Consider the following 16,671-nt stretch of genomic DNA (forward strand, 5'->3'; position numbering starts at 1 on the left):
GTTATTGGCCTACGTGGACATTATGGTTTTAAAACAATAGAAGGGTATTTCCAGGGCCTCTTTTCCAGTCCTCCAAAGCTCATATTGACTTCTCTTACTCCTAATATCTAGCTGTATCACTCTTTTGGAGTTGCCTTGTCTCTTCCTTCCATCACTGCACATATTTTTCAGTTTTCTATGCTCAAGGGGCTTTACCCTTCATCTCGGACATCTGGGCTCTTTGGCAGAGGCACAAGGTGGTCTCCTGTCCTTCTATATCCCATGATTCCATGATTCCTTTCCATGTCTTTTATTTTTGTTTATATCACTATTGAGAGGGAAGTCTCAGGAGGAAAAAAAAATAAAGAAAGAAGGCTCAAAATATGACTCAGAATTAGAGCTGCAGTAAAGGAACATTCTCTGGGCCAGCAGGCAGGAGTTGCATTCTTGCCAACCCTTCCTATCAGCAGGCAAGCAATGCCTCCATTCAGATCGTGTGAGTCACTTTGAAACTAATTGCAGTTGGTGCTTTTATTGGCATCCTTCCTTTGAAGTTGACTTTCAGATCATCAGTGGTTTTGTCTGTAGACCCTGGTGCCAAGGTGAAGTGACAAACTTTGCTCACAAAGCAATATTCTTAACAGCATTTTACTCTGGGCTACCAAACTGTCCTGTTAAAAGTGAACACAGAAGAATTGATTGTGGATGGATAGGCATAGGTAGATGGTAGAGAGCAAGTATTATAAGATATGAATTATAGAATCTGGGCAGCAAGTGTATGGGTATTACTTTAAAACTCTTTCAACTTTCCTGGCTGTTTCAATATTCACAAATAAAATGAGGGAAAGGAATACAACAACATCAGCAGTGAGGTTAGTAGTAGATTATAAACTCTTGAAACCTGAGCTTGCAAGTAAGACTGTAGATCTTTGTATACTTTTTTTTTAATTAAATGACTTATTGATAGTTAATTATTCCGTCCTCAATATTTTTCAAATTAAAGACATAGATATCATACAAGAAAGAAGGGATTAACACTTTGAATACCTTACATGTAACATGCTATCAAATTCCAAACCACTAATCATTTATTAAGCCATGGATAAAAGCAAGGGTTTTGATGTCAGATGATAATGGGAACATACATGACACCAAATTATTTAATCTCTTTGAGCCTTAGTTTTCTCAAGTATAAAATGGACCAGGGGTGGCGGTGGTGGTGAGGATATACACATCTTAAAGTTACAAGGTTCAAATGCTCTGTAAAGAATTAACTGCTCTGTAAAGGATAAAGTGCCCTGTAAATGCTACTTATAAAAAGAAACCAACTATGAGAATTAAAACAGAATATGTTATCCCAATGTTTCAGACAAGCCCCCTCCACCCCCTGCCCCAAATTTGGCCAATGTTATGGGAATAGTACCACTGGAACATTTTGAAAGTTTGGAGGTCCAGGAGACTCTCAATTAAACTCACCATTTTTCTTCTGAAGCACCTGAAACTCAGACTTTTCACTCTTAGAGGGGAAAAAAAAATGGAAATAAAAATATTGTGACCTTTACCTGTAGTTCTTAAGCAAATTACACAAAATCTGTATGTACCCACCACAGAGACATAATTTGCACATTATCAAAACAAATGAAATATGTCATGCTTGCAAAATTCCTATGAGAAATTCTTGTCCCTGGTCACTGTTTATGTTGCTACCAAAGGTCAGAGTGGGACCAGCCCTTCCAACCTGCCTCAGAGAGAAATGGAACTAGGATAATACGACAAAGCAACACAAAACTCAGTGTCTTAAAGTAACAGCCGTAAATTATTTGTGAACCTACACTTCTGCTGATCTCAGCTGGGTTTCCTCAAGCACCTGAAATCCAGCTCTGCTTCTGGATTTGGCCCCACGGGCTGCTGGGCTTGTTCACATGGTGGCTCAGCAGAGTCCCAAAAGAGCCTGCAGGTGGGCACAGCCTCTGGAGACCAGGGCTCAGAACAGGCATGATGTCACCTCTTTCACATTCTGTTGGTCAAAGCAAGTTACAAGCTCAGCCTAGAGTCAAGGGGAAGGGAAATAGGCTCCGCCTCTTGATGGGAAGAGCTACAAAGTCACATTGCAAAGGGAGAGGAATAATTGTAGCCATGTCTGAGAACAGTCTATCAAAGCAATCTGGAAGATGCTACTAAAAGGGTCAGTACATCTTCCCCTTTAAAGCAGATGTGTAGTGGACCAAATCCTCTGTTTCAGGAATGCCCATTAAAAGGTGAGAGGCCAGAAACAAAGAGGTCTTGTGAGCTGTGAAAACAAATGCAATACTATCTGAATATTTTATAATTTTATTTTGGACAGAGGATAAAATAGCAATAGTTAATCTGTTGGTTAGTCTCTGAGTCTCTTGATGTCATGGTTTATCTTTAATCAAAAATAGATCTAGCTCAGAAAACAGTTATGCCTCCATTAACACGAAAGCATTTTCTACCGTTTCTGTGCACGTTAACATGCAGGGTATAGAGGGCACTCCAAGAGAATCTGGATAAAAGGCTTTTCTCTAGGTGAAAGTGTGAAAGCCCTGGGATAGTTGGTCTCCACAGGTTTACCTCCTGAGCTGTATTCCCATCAAATGTTCCAGATTCCTTAGCTGGAAATCAGATTTCTCCCCTCTGACCACACAAAGCATTCTATTTTTATCTCTCTTTTGACACCTATAAATGTCTTAACATTACATTACATACATAACTCATCTTCCTCACAAGATTTTTTTGTGTGTCACATCTTACTTTTATAGTCATTTTTGTGTCTCCGTTAGCATGTTATAAAGTACCTCATGGTTGGTGTCCACTCTGATTGCTTAGTGGCTATGCTGTGTCATTGGTAAACACACATAAGAATCGGTGAACACTGAGTCCATTATTATAGGGGATTATATACTCTGAAATATTCTCCTATTGTAACTAGATTTTGTATATATTTCAAAACATGCTTTTCTAGAGTTTATGTATTTTGAGAAAGAGAGTGTGAGCAAGGGAGAGGAGAGAGAGGAAGAAAAAGAATCCCAGTCTCTATCAGCGCAGAGCCTGATGTGGGGCTTGAACTCACAAGCAGCAGATCATGACCTGAGCCAAAATCAAGTGTCAGACACTTAACTGACTGGCCCACATGGGCGCCCCTCAAAATATACTTTTTAAAGACTGTTTTAGCCTCGCAAAGAAGTAGAAGGAATCCCCATGCCCCCACCTCAACTCAAGGAAGACAACGAGGAAGCATAGCAGATGAAATCCAAACAATAAACAGCAAATAATTCCAAAAGTTGAAGTTGTCCTAGCAAAAATACTCATATCGGCTGTGACATGTGGAGGCTTCCACATTAATCCAAGGCCCCCGGAAGGGGACTCAAGTGCTTCTAACCTGGTAGTTGTGAAGGGCAGAACTTGAAAGATGGCCCCCACCCCCAAGATTACTGTGCCCTGGGTATTCAATCAATCACTAATGTAAGTGCTGCCATGAAAGAATTTTCCAGATGTAAGTAAAGTCCCAAGTCAGTGGGCTTAATAAATATTCTACTGCAGGCTTCACCCGGGTAGATACACCCTTTAAAAGCAGAGAAGTTTCTACAAATAGTAGCAGAAGAGGGAGTCAGAGAGATTCAAAGTGTGAGAGGGATTCAGACCATTGGTGGCTTTGAAAATGCGGGGGGGGGGGGGGGGGGCTCACACAAGGACCAGAGAGAAGCCTCTAGAAGCTGAGAATCTTCCCCATCTGACAACCAACAAAGAAATGAGGACCTCAGTCCTAACCCGTTATAAGGATCTGAATTCTACCTACAGCTTAGGTGAGCTTGAAAGCAGATTCTTCCCCAGACTCTCTGGGTAAGAGCTCAGTCCAGCCGACAACTTGACTTCGGCTTGCCGAGCCCTAAGCAGAGAATGCCGTCAGGCCCTCCTGGACTCCTGGCTGCCTACCTGTGAGCTAATAAATGGGAGTTGTTTGAAGTTTCCATGTTTGTGGTAGTGTGTTACACAGCAGCATTAAGACTATGCAGTTTTAAAGGTGTGATGTTTTAAAGAAGGGAGGAAATATAACAATCTATTCTTGAGAACTGGCTAGAAGGAAAACTGTCATCAGGCAAAATTGAGTTTCAGATTAAGGCATTAACTGAAATGGAGGCAGCATTCAAGTTTATCATGTGCCTGTCAAAATGAGAAGATGATAGGAATAATAGAAAGATCCTGACAAATACCAGGGGCTATTACAAATATCCAGGCAGGGGCTATTTCTCTTCCTTCCTTCCTTCCTTTTCCTTCCTTCCTTTCCTTCTTTCCTTCCTTCCTTCCTTCCCTTTCCTTCCTTCTTTCCTTTCCTTTTCTTCCTTCCTTCCTTCTTTTTCTTTCTTTCTTTCTTTCTTTCTTTCTTTCTTTCCTTCTTTCTTTCTTCCCTTCCATCCTTCCTCCTTTCCTTATTTCTTCTTTCTTTCTTCCTTTCCTTCTCTCTCTTTCAGAAAATCAAGGGATATGCAAATATGTTTACGTTTCATAAAGACAGCTTTTCACAAAGCAAAAGATAACAACACAGTCAGGGGGAGGTAAAGCTTCCTAGGCCCCCAAAAGTTCCTCAAAGGACAAACAGCTACAACATGGAAGCTACTGCCGTCTTGGAGCAAGGATGCTGCCAGGCATGAAGAACTCCTCTGTTCCCTCCTGGCACCCTCTCCTGCTTGACACTGGAAACCCTGCCTTCCTGCTTGTTTACCAGGGGCAAGGAACTGGTGCAACACAGTCCCAGAACATTCTGGAGTGTTTGCTGTGAGATGAAGGGATGTGAAGGCCATGTCCCATAAGCACCTCTCAGCAGGTCCTGCTTCACGCTGGCCCGAGGCCCACACAGACACAGTGCTAACTCGATGGTGTGTGTGTGTGGGGGGGGGGGCGGGGGTCAGAGGGCTCAGAGAAAAGTGGACACATCTAGGACTAAAGCAATAAATGTGGGCTCTGTACACAGTGCTGCCAATATGGGTCTGGTGGGATTAGGCCACTTCATCTTTTTGACATAATGTACTGTGTGTAGGGAGGACAGTGTATGTGCAGGACAGTGAGAAGTCGGGAACTCCCCCGGGGAGCCTGAGAGAATTTTTTTTTTTCATTTGGACACACATTTAGTCAGAAGAGGACTAAAAATACATAAAATCAGGTAGCTGAGTTGTGGAACCTACGTCACGATTCTATTGCTCCTGCGACAGTATAAATATTTTTCCCTAGTCAAGGAAATACTACCATCACTTAGGTGTTTCTCACGGTAAGTTGGAAGCTGAATGATACCATCTTGCCCGGTGCCGTCTGCTTGTTTTCCTGAACTTTCTGTCCATGCAGACATTTGCACAGCTCCGAGTATGTACCCTGCTTGGCACGTATTTTTTTTTTACTTCCTTATTTATTGACTTGATCAGCTGTAATTTCTATATTGGTACCTGTGTTTATCTGGTGGAAAAAGTCCAAAACAAAAGTCCTAGCTACTGTTTTTCTCAAATATTACCCAGAGATTACTCAGCGAGGCCCGCACTCTTGCCAGGAAGAGTAGTAGCCTGTGAACGTGTCCTCCTCATACAATCAGAAGTGTATGAATAGATTATAAGCATAGAAACCGTAAAGGATCCCTGAATGTGAACCTCTGAAATTAAGTACAAAGTTTTGAGTAACGGTGCTGTTTTCCATGGAGAGGGTGTTCAGTGCTTGAGAAAGCTCCTGTCTCAGCAATATTCGTTGGGAGTTGTTTGGATGCAAATGACAGGAACTGAATTTAACTATCAGAACCCACATTTTGCACCTCCTGCACACCTTGTGGGGGTCCTGACAGCCGGAGGTAGGAACGCGACACTTTGGGTGGTCTCTTCAGCTTTCTGGTGCGTTTTCTCCATAGCTGCAGACTCAGCTTTTTTTTTTTTTTTTTTACGTTATTTATTTTGAGAGAGAGAGAGAGAGCAAGTTGGGGAAGGGCAGAGAGGGAGGGGGAGAGGGAGAGAGAGCATCCCAAGCAGGCTCAGCGCCGTCAGGGCAGAACCCGATGTGGGGCCCGAACCCAGGAACCGCGAGATTAGGACCCAACCTGAAATCAAGAAAACCACCAGGAGGAAGAACTAAGAGTTTGGTTATGCATCAATGGCCATATAATGTTTCTTTTCTGATTTATTATTGTTCAAATTTCAGAGAACATTTGTAAACAAAATATATTTCAACTCATAGCAATGTCTGAATAAAGATAGATTTATGGGGAACTGATCTGGCATCTTATTATCTGTTATCTTCATCTAAATTTCAGAAAATAGACTTTACCTGAAATTTGTTATTTTTTTAATTTATTTTTATTAAAGTTTTTAAATGTTTATTTTGAGAGAGAGACAGAGTGTGAGCAGGGGAGCAGTAAAGAGAGAGGGAGACACAGAATCCATAGAAGGTTCGAGGCTGTGAGCTATCAGCACAGAGCCCCTGACACAGGGCTTGAACTCACAAACCATGAGATCATGACCTGAGCTGAAGTCGGACGCTCAGCACACTGAGCCACCCATGCACCCCTACCTGAAATTTCTTATTGGAAGTATTTTATTTCCTGAAAAATGGTGTTTATAGTTAAGAGAGAATCACGGGTCTTTCTGATTAAAAACAATTTTAGGGATTCCTGGGTGGCTCAGTTGGTTAACTGTCTGACTCTTGATTTCAGCTCAGGTCATGATCTCATGGTCCATGAGATCAAGCCCTGCATCAGGCTCCATGCTGAGCATGGGGTCTGCTTAAAATTCTCTCTCTCTCTCTCTCTCTCTCTCTCTCTCTCTCTCTGCCTCTTTCCCCCACTTGTGCTCTTTCTCTAAAAGAAAAAATAAATTTAAAAAATGTTTTTAAGTTGGAAAATAGTTAAAGGTAAATATTATGACTTATAGTTGATTCCACGAATACACATTTCCAAAACAAAACACTGCAGGATATCACAAAGTAAATGTTTCCTCAGCTTATTCAAAAATCTGTAATGAGGCAATTGTGATGCAATCTGACAATTTGTGGCCGATTCCTGCACAACACATCAGACACTATGCAAATCCGACAGATGCTTGGATGTCATTGACATAGTTTTCACAGGGTTATAAAAGCCTCTTTCTAGTTTATAAAATGCACGGCCAGACACAGATGACCCTGCTAACATAAAGGAAAATGCAATGCATTTATAGAAAACCAAGAGTTTGGTTATACATCAGTGGCCATATAATGATTTCTTTTGTGCTTTATTATTGCTTTCCTGGGTTCTAGATTTCTTTTCTTTTCTTTTTTTTAATGTTTATTTATTTGAGAGAGAGAGAGAGACAGTGAGTAGGGGTGGGATAGAGAGAGGGGGGCACCGAGGATCTGAAGTGGGCTCTGTGCTGACAGCAGACAGCCCAACTCAGGGCTCAAACTCATGAAACGTGAGATCATGACCTGAGCCAAAGTCAGACTCCACTGATTGAGCCACCCAGGCGCTCTGGTTCTTGATGTCTCAATATCCTTTCTGTCTTTCAAGACTAACTCTCTCCCTTTGGACCTGATTGTTGACATTTCCCCCAAATATGGATCTGGAATCCTTTCCTTGGCTATAATTTATGCTGGCAGGCTGTTCTGAGAAAAAGTCATGTAACCCAGTTCGGCTCCAGACAACTGTTGCTAAAATATCCCAGTCACCATATGTCATCTTATCCCAAGTAATAAAAGAAATAATTTCTCCGGTTTAAAGAAATACCGTCAAATCCCAACATGATGTATTTAAACCTGATAATACCATTTTAAATTTTATTTCAAAGAAGGAATAAGTAAAAAAAATATCAAGGAATATTCGGGAAAGGAAAAAGAATAGGAAGGAGAGCCAGCAATAATCATGTAGCACTGGGTTGGGATAGCTTCATAGTGATAAGAACTTAATCTATCACAAAGGAGGTCTCATAAAATGACCAGGAAGGAAAGGGACAGTGGTTAGTGGTTAGAGATTGGTGCAGAAAATCCATCTATACCTGTGTCACACACTAGATAATATAATTTAAAAAACTAAATATTTTATAGAGTAAGAATTGAATATCCAATATCTAAATTCTGGATTGTTTTATTAACCTTAGAAGTAAAGGATTGACTCACAAAACCAAAAGTCAACAGATTTAGGTAAAGAGACTTTGAAAACATTTACATCTGCAAAAGAAAAAAAAAGAAAGAAAAAGTCTTCTTCAACTAAAGTAGAAAGGCATACAAAGGCTGTGAAAAGATGTATACAGCAAATATGATAAATACAGCAAATTCTTTTTTTTTTTTTTAAGCAGTCTTCACATCCAATATGGGGCCCAAACTCACAACCCTGAGATCAAGAGTCGCATGCTCTACTGACTGAGCCAGCCAGGTGCCCCAAATATAGCAAATTTTTTATTTTTTAAAGAATTCATTAAAAAATGCAGTAGATAAATGAATTAGCTGAATAACAGGAAACATAGTTAACAAAAATTTAAAATTAGCAACCTTGCTAAAAATAAAAATATACGTAAAAATAGCAACAAGGATGTTTTTGGCAATTCAGACATCCCTCACACTGTTAGAAAGGTTTAGGGGATTGGATGTACTCCTATACCCTCGCTGACAGTGTGAATGGCTGCAACTATTTTGGAAAACAAATTAGCATCATATATAAAGAATAATAAAAGCATTGTTTGCCTTGAGACGGTAATCCCACATCGGATAACTTGGTAAAAAAAAAAAAAAGCCAAAATAAATAAGAAGCCATAGGATTTATGATAAGAAAAGAAAGAAAGAAGGTGGGTAGGAAGTTAAGAAATTGGAATGAAGAAAGGAAGGAAGAAAAAATAAGGCATTCATTAAATTATGGCACAATGCAGCCATTTGAAACAAAGTGTACCCTACAAAAAGCAAGGAAAACACTTGCTATGTAACTAATGTTCAGTAAAAGAAAGCAGGATGTGTCCTTTTGCACACAGTGGGTTACCAAGCAAAAATGAGCACGTACACTATTAGGATTAGAAGAGAAATTTCAAAAGTGAAAATAGTTGGGATTTAGTTTCCATCTTCCACATGTTCCTACTGTCCTTAACACTAATAATAAAGCATAGCTAATGCTCAGGAGACACGTGATGCTTTCAGTCATGAATGCGCCCAGGCTGGCAGGTAGCCACATTCTTCATTGTTCATACAGAGGATAGAGCAGCTTTGAATTGACCCTGGAAGTTTCTGGAATAGGAATAACAAAGAAAAGAATAGGAGAAAGTGAACTAAACTGCTTTATTTGCTTATTTATTTTAAGCCAGGGGATACCCAAGAGCATCCACTTTCTATATACACACGAGGAAAGACTATTCAGGTAAATGATCGTTCATATTTTCACGCAAGCTTCAAAAAAAGCACTTGATAAAATCTCCTGAATTGGGTTTGAGTATTGAGTTACTTATCGGCACTTTGTTGTATTAATCACCACCATCAAATAATAAACTATTTATTGGTCACTCCATTGAACCTTCTGCTCCACTAGCCTCTATCTGTTAGGGGTGTACTCCTCCCTAGTTACAAAGATACTTTTTCTAAGAAAATGGGAAGATCTGGCCTTTGGACTGGCTTTCTCCCCCTTCACATCCATCTTACACTTGTCTGATTGCTTTGGTTCCTGGGTTTGGTCAGAGGGGAGGAAAGCGAAAGGATTGACTCCCGGCTGCTGGTTTTTCCTACGAGTGTCAGGGAACAGGCTTTCCTTTTTAATGATATAACAACATGGTGGAATTTTTCTATTGTTCGGTTGTCATTTGTAGGCTTTCCATTGCTGTCATCCTGGCAGCCAAAAAAACCCCTCCAACAACCCAAGAAACCACTGCTCTGCCCTGGGATCAATGGGCAGCAGTGTTTCTGAGCTGACACCTTCAGGCGGAAGAGATGTCAGATTTACAACCATGCCCCCTTTGGCCTCCTCAGCTGTGAAAAGCTACAAGGGCCTGTTTCCTTTCAATACTTAAGCCCCAAACTACAACAAAAGAAAAAGATTTCTATTTCCTGCCTCCTACTCCTATAGTTACAAAACTGTCTTTTTGACAGGTTATTAAAATTTTTAACGTTGAGATGGGGGGGGGTTTGGGGTTTTTTTTAAGCACTCACGTTGATGGTTTTAGAGTATCTTGAAAGGCAAGGTGTGATTTAGCTTTCTGGGGACAGCATTCGATTGCCTTAGCTCAGCCTTGGTCTCCCAGAACGCAATGCACCGGCCCTGGAAAGGAGCCCTGGAGAAAGCAGTGGTTGTTGGTTAGCAAGGCGTTACTACAATAAGAATGTTATATACATAACTAACTATGGGCCTTAAAAATACTTCTAGTGCAGGGGCGCCTGGGTGGCTCAGTCAGTTAAGCGTCCAGCTTCTGCTCAGGTCATGATCTCGCCCTCCGTTGAGTTCAGGCCCCCCACCCCGTGAGTTTGGGCCCCGAGTCAGGCTCTGTGCTGACAGCTCAGAGCCTAGATAGAGCCTGTTTCAGATTGTGTCTCCCTCTCTCTCTGCCCCTCCCCCACTCATGCTCTGTCTGTCTCTGAAAAATGAATAAACCTTAAAAAAAATTTTAAAAATACTTTTAGTGCAGATCTGGCTCATTTGCTATTCTTATATTCTATATTGTATAGCTATTCTATGTTGTATAGCTGATGTGATTTGGTTCTTGGTCAAGAATTCACTGGGGCGCCTGGGTGGCGTAGTCGGTTAAGCGTCCGACTTCAGCCGGGTCACGATCTCGCGGTCCGTGAGTTCGAGCCCCGCGTCAGGCTCTGGGCTGATGGCTCGGAGCCTGGAGCCCGTTTCCAATTCTGTGTCTCCCTCTCTCTCTGCCCCTCCCCCGTTCATGCTCTGTCTCTCTCTGTCCCAAAAATAAATTAAAAAAAAGAATTCACTATCTTACAGAAACTGATAGGAACAATAGACCGGAACAGGGCAAGAATCCTGATTGTCAGGACAGTTTCGTGGCCAGGATTGTTTAAAATCCATGTATATAATTAGTCACAAAGATGAGAAATTGTGTTTTATATGTAGAATATTGGATCTAATTCCTTGTCTGCATCACGGAGGCTGTCTCCTGGGTAAAAGTAGGTTTTTCACTATTTTAGTTGTTTTCCTATCCCACATGTAAACATTTCACAACACACCAGGTACTTCTAGGGGTGACTACAGGATGTACTGTGACATGATGTGTTGGTAGCTTTTACCGGTGGCTTTTTCAGCCAAGGGCTGATGAATATCCATCTTCATTCGAATCCTGATGATTGATATTCCGGCTTCACCGGCTCCAAACTCCTGAGCCTGTAGTCACTGTGGCCAAGCTCTCTCCACGACGGAGAATCAGAGAAGAGGTCATGAATGACAGGATCTGCTCCACGTTAGGGCCCGTCTCTGATGGATTTATTTCCTTGCTGAGAAATAAAGTGTTATTCATTAATAATATATGATAATTAAACTAATGTTCTTATTTCATTGAGCTAGTTCTCAAAAGTAAACAGAGGTTAGTTTGAGTTTGCGTTCCCTCAACATTTGTGTGGGACCCACTTGCAGGCAGAGTTCTATTTTGGTGACTGTGGGAAATCACCAAAAATGTGGAAAAACTGACCCCTGCACACGGAGTGACTCATGTAAATTTAAAAGGGTGGGGACTTTCAAGAGATCTTTTTGTCCAGGTTCCCTATTTCTAGGTATGTGTATAGTTGTGTTAATAAATAAGCAATAATAGGGGCACCTGGGTGGCTCAGTGGGTTAACCGTCTGACTTCGGCTCAGGTCATGATCTCAGGGTTCGAGGCCTGCGGGGGGCTCTGCACTGACAGCCTAGAGCCTGGAGCCCGCTTCGGATTCTGTGTCTCCCTCTCTCCCGCTCACCTCTGTCTCTGTCTCTCAAAAATTAATAAATGTTAAGACAATTACAAAAAATAGCTCAGTTTGCTTATGTCTGTGGATTGGAGATGCCAGTGTCCTAAAGTGAATGAAGAGTAACTGTGTGCGTGCGTGCGTGTGTGTGTGCGCACGCGCGCGCACGGCGTATATAGCACTTGACCATGGGTCTATATAACTTGCATCACATTTCGCAAAGGACCTTATCCTACCTTTCTCGCCTCTGGCATTAGAATTACCTGTGTGCACTTTAGGGAATTAAAGGTATGTTTTTTAATGTTTGACACATGTGGAGAAATGTGTCAGCGGAAAGGATTTGGTCTCCTGGGGAGCTCCTTAGTGGGCCCGGTGGGGTGGACACTCCCAGCACACAAGCGAGGCCTCCTGTAATGAAAAGTGACAGTGTTCCCGGTGGTGGGAGGCCACCGGGGAGAGGGCCAAGAGAGTGCTGGTGGTTCTGGAAGGATTTGCATAATTACATTCACCTGAGGGACTCCATTTACCCAACAATGGGCCCCATTGTGGTAAAGCCAGCTGCTGGCCATACTGTGAGAACAATGTGAGCTGTGGCCTTGTTCTCCTGAAACAAATGCTCCGGACCCTGAAAAATGACAATTAGCATTTTGAGTGCTCGTTATTAATAGTACAAATGTTAGCATGTTGTGTCACACTCGTATAACGAGGCGTGTGTTTATGTGTAATATGTGTATTACTTCCCACTGGGGCAGAAGGATGAGATACGATTGACAACACCCCATTTACAGACGCCCAACCTATCCTGTACCCAGCTTCATATCATGAAGTGAGATAACCCTTTACGTACAAGTTTTCTGCTGATGTTTGGAAAAGAATGATGTACCAAAAGCTGCTCCTGGGTAAACGCACTTACTGTTTTGAGTTCCGGTACAGCGTCTTTTGTTCTTGGACTCTGCAAGCTTACAATGGGTTCGAGAGATGCTAATCAGAATTTACAGAGGAGGCGCTTTGGTGGAAGAGGCCGCAGCGCTGACACGTGGCCACGCTCTGTGGCTGGGGGCGTGTTTACCTAAGACTCCAAACAGACAGAGTGGAGATACCCAGACAGCACAAACACAGTGCCCGGCTGGGTTCCTGGTATTGCCCGCATTTACATTCAAAAGGGAGGTGCACGGGGTGGGGGCTGCATGGCTCTAGAAGACGGTTCCTTGTATTGTGCTCATTAATTGTTACATTCTGTCCCTTAAATTCAGAGCACAAGACACATTTTTAAGGGGAGAAAACCCCCTAAAGGAGGGTACCTAGTATTCTCAGCTTTAACTAAGTACACATTTCTAATGTCATTGTGTTAGCACAGCAGCATCCCCAATTGTTTTCTGCATTTTACTGCAAAGTGGGGAAACACTGGAGCCTGTTCCTGGGGAAGGAGCCAGGCTCTTCTTTTGAAACTCGAGCTGGGCCTAGCCTAATGCAAAAAGGGGGTGTTTGCTTTAGCAATTTCCTGGCTTTCTGATAAGATATAAAAGCTAGAAGCTAGCAGGATTCCAAAGACGGTAGTCAAATACTAGGTCCACGTGGCCTTGGCTCTGTCCCTGTCTTCCGGGGTGGTGGGGGGTGGGGCGCGCAGGCTAATGAAAGACAAACATGCTGGTTTTTGTTTTCCTTCGACAACAATCAACGGGAATTACAAATGAAAGGCACTCTGCTGTCAAGGAGAGGGCTCCCTCTAAGAAAGTGGTAACACAAAATGACAGGACGCATGACAGGTGCCCTGAGAGCCTGTGTGCCACAGGAGGCCTGGGGAAGGTCCAGAGTCAGGTGATCGCAGTTCTCCTGATAAAACCAAGCTTTGCCCCACCTTCCCACCATCACCCGGGCAACCAAGATGGGTGTTCTAAAGCAAACCCACCCCCTTGAAACTCTGCTGGCCTCCACAGCCAATGGCAGTGGCCCCGGGGGCCTTAGTGACCCATCAGAGCCATCCGGGCACCTAACCCTACCACAAACCTTGGGAATCAGAATTCTCTAGAGCAGACAGACACAGAAAGGAAATCGGTATTTATATTTCACTTTTCAAGTCCTCCAGCTTTTTGGATTCAGAGAAATAACTACAACCACATGAAAGGACTCCAACTTCCATGATATATTATTTCCAAAGGAATTTAATTTCCCTCCTAAATGCCTCTGAGGGTTCCTGGGTTGAAGGGAAGGAGATTCTGAGATTTTACTTTTTTTTTTTTTTTTTTTTTCCTTTTCTCATTACCTCAACTCAGAGCTCCTGCCTTCAACCTTTCCCTCCAACTGTTTGGTGTCTCCCCATCCCTTCTTTGTTCCGACTGACCCTCCTCCTCCTCCTTTTCCCAGGGCATCACCACCACCAGCTGACGCTTCATTAGCGGTTAATAAACCTTAACTAACAGCAAGACTAATGACAGTGCAAAATACGAAACGAAGTAGTGTTTAATATCAGACAGCATTGCTCCCCAAATGACGTGGCCTTTCTCATTATTAGAGAAGTAACTGGATGGTTATCACTGTCCTTATTCCCTGACCTTACCCATGTCCTGCCCCCGAGGGCCTTCTTCCCATCTTCTCTGGCTTTCTCTTCCTCGGTTTCAAGCTCCTTCCTGTTATCAACGGGATGTTTGTGTTTCCCTCAAATTCTTACGTTGAAGCCCTAACCCCTAATATGGTGAATATATATTTGGAGGTAGAGTCTTGGGAGCTGATTAGGTTTAGATGAGGTCAGGAGAATGAAGCCACATGGTGGGATTAGTCCCTTACAAGTGCCACATGAGGACACAGCAAGAAGGCTGCTATCTACACACAGGAAGCAGGCCCTTGCCAGGAACTGAATCCATCAGCATCTTTTTTTTTTTTTTTTAATTTTTTGTTTTCAACGTTTTTTATTCATTTTTGGGACAGAGAGAGACAGAGCATGAACGGGGGAGGGGCAGAGAGAGAGGGAGACACAGAATCGGAAACGGGCTCCAGGCTCCGAGCCGTCAGCCCAGAGCCCGACGCGGGGCTCGAACTCACGGACCGCGAGATCGTGACCTGAGCTGAAGTCGGACGCTTAACCGACTGCGCCACCCAGGCGCCCCTCTGCTAATTTGTTATAGCAGCCCAAGCTGATAAGACATGTCCCTCCTCTCCAGCTCTCCAAAATCATCTTCTATTGAAGATCTTCCTCTGGGCACAATCCAGAAGGTGCAAAAATTGAAGGTGTCTTCCTCTGCACCCCCTTTCATCTTGCAGGGCAGCTTAGCCCTTTTGCATTAGTCTCTTCCTCCAGCTAAGCTCCCAGGCCTTATACTTCAAAAACAATATTAGTGAATGTCCCCAAAAGAAAGAGTGCTATTCTCCAAGGATAAATTCTGTAATTTTCCTGACGCCGTCAGATTTTTTAGGTTGCAAAGATTCCCCTTGTTGGGACCCTAAAAAGCTTTACAGATGGTTCTGATGGAGCCAATTTCCTGGCTGTATCTGGCAACCGTAGGCTTCCCTTCAGTGGAAGATCCTTCTAGGAAGCCTGTCCATCTTGGAGATTCCTTCTTACCCCAGAAAAGTCTCTGCAGTTTGCCCCCTGAAGCTTTCTGTAACCCCACCCAAAGGAGCTTTTATTTTTGTCACACTGCTATACTTTGTACCTATTGACATGGAAGCATTCATCTTGTGGTAATGGGATTTGGGGGTTGTCACTTCAGACTTCCATAGTGGTCCAAGAGTATTTTTTTTTTTAATTTTTAATGTTTATTTTTGACAGAGAGAGAGAGAGAGAGAGACAGAGCATGAGTAGGGGAGGGGCGAAAGAGAGGGAGACACAGAATCCAAAGCAGGCTCCAGGCTCTGAGCTGTCAGCACAGAGCCCGACGCGGGGCTCGAACTCACGGACCGTGAGATCACGACCTGACCTGAAGTCGGCCGCTTAACCGATTGAGCCACCCGGGTGCCCCTGGTCCAAGAGTATCTTGAGAGCAAGTCTTGCTCATTATGGTGTCTCTGACATCCAATGTACTTGTCATTTTGTGGCGTGTTGTGTGCTTACTGAGTGAGGTAAGATGTGGAATGACAAATATTGGCTGGATTTGGCAATTAGGAGGTAATTGGTGATCATGGTCACTCCAGAGGAAATACTCATTAGGGACAGGCTGCCTTTGGGGCTTCTCCTAAAAATGGGCAGACTGGGACCTGCACACAAGTGCTTGACTGATGAGCGTGGCACAGTGGGATCTTACCCACGGTCCATCATCCTGGCCATGCCTTCTGGCATGTGTGCCTCAGCCTACTGGAAGGATACCATGTACTTATTGACCTAGCCAGAGGGCCACATGTTTTCAGTGTGTCAGCTAGAAGAGGCCCTTTGTGAATTACCTCAGAGGCACTGAGTGTGCTAGAAGAGTCCCTGCTGCTGTACAGCTCCCACCTCCTGGACTAGAGTCTTGCTTGGAACCCTACTGAGTCATTTCATTCGTTTCTCTCTGTGAAAGGGGAAAACCTATCACAGAGTTAAATGAAGTAGTTCAGGAGGGCCATCATTGCTACGTATTTGGAAAATGTTCAAAAAGCCCAAGATGTTTCCACAGGCCCCTCAGACTCAACGTGTGCAAAACTGAAGCCATCACCTCTCCTGGGCAGGCCTGCCTCCCTGTGTTTCTTTCCATGGGTACATCTGACTGCCCAGCTAAAAGCCCTCCTGCCCTGTCATGCCTTCAGTCTACCCACAGGTCCTACTGGGTTCACCTCAAAGAGCTAACTCCCATCCTCTCCCCTCTGTTCTCTGCGCCCTGCCTCAGACCATCACCC

The 16,671-nt window shown here is 43.3% G+C and overlaps 1 long non-coding RNA gene across 1 annotated transcript; it reads right to left on the bottom strand.

The window, feature by feature from the left end:
- Nucleotides 1-8,214: 8,214 nt before the first annotated feature.
- On the bottom strand, nt 8,215-14,720 carry LOC131514902 (uncharacterized). Its single transcript, XR_009263325.1, has 3 exons — nt 11,215-14,720; nt 10,126-10,247; nt 8,215-9,213 (listed from the first exon to the last, which is right to left on the bottom strand). It is a non-coding gene; the product is annotated as an uncharacterized LOC131514902 (long non-coding RNA).
- Nucleotides 14,721-16,671: the final 1,951 nt, after the last annotated feature.

The sequence above is a fragment of the Neofelis nebulosa genome, chromosome 6, assembly GCF_028018385.1.
Source record: "Neofelis nebulosa isolate mNeoNeb1 chromosome 6, mNeoNeb1.pri, whole genome shotgun sequence".
Taxonomy (NCBI): Eukaryota; Metazoa; Chordata; class Mammalia; order Carnivora; family Felidae; genus Neofelis; species Neofelis nebulosa.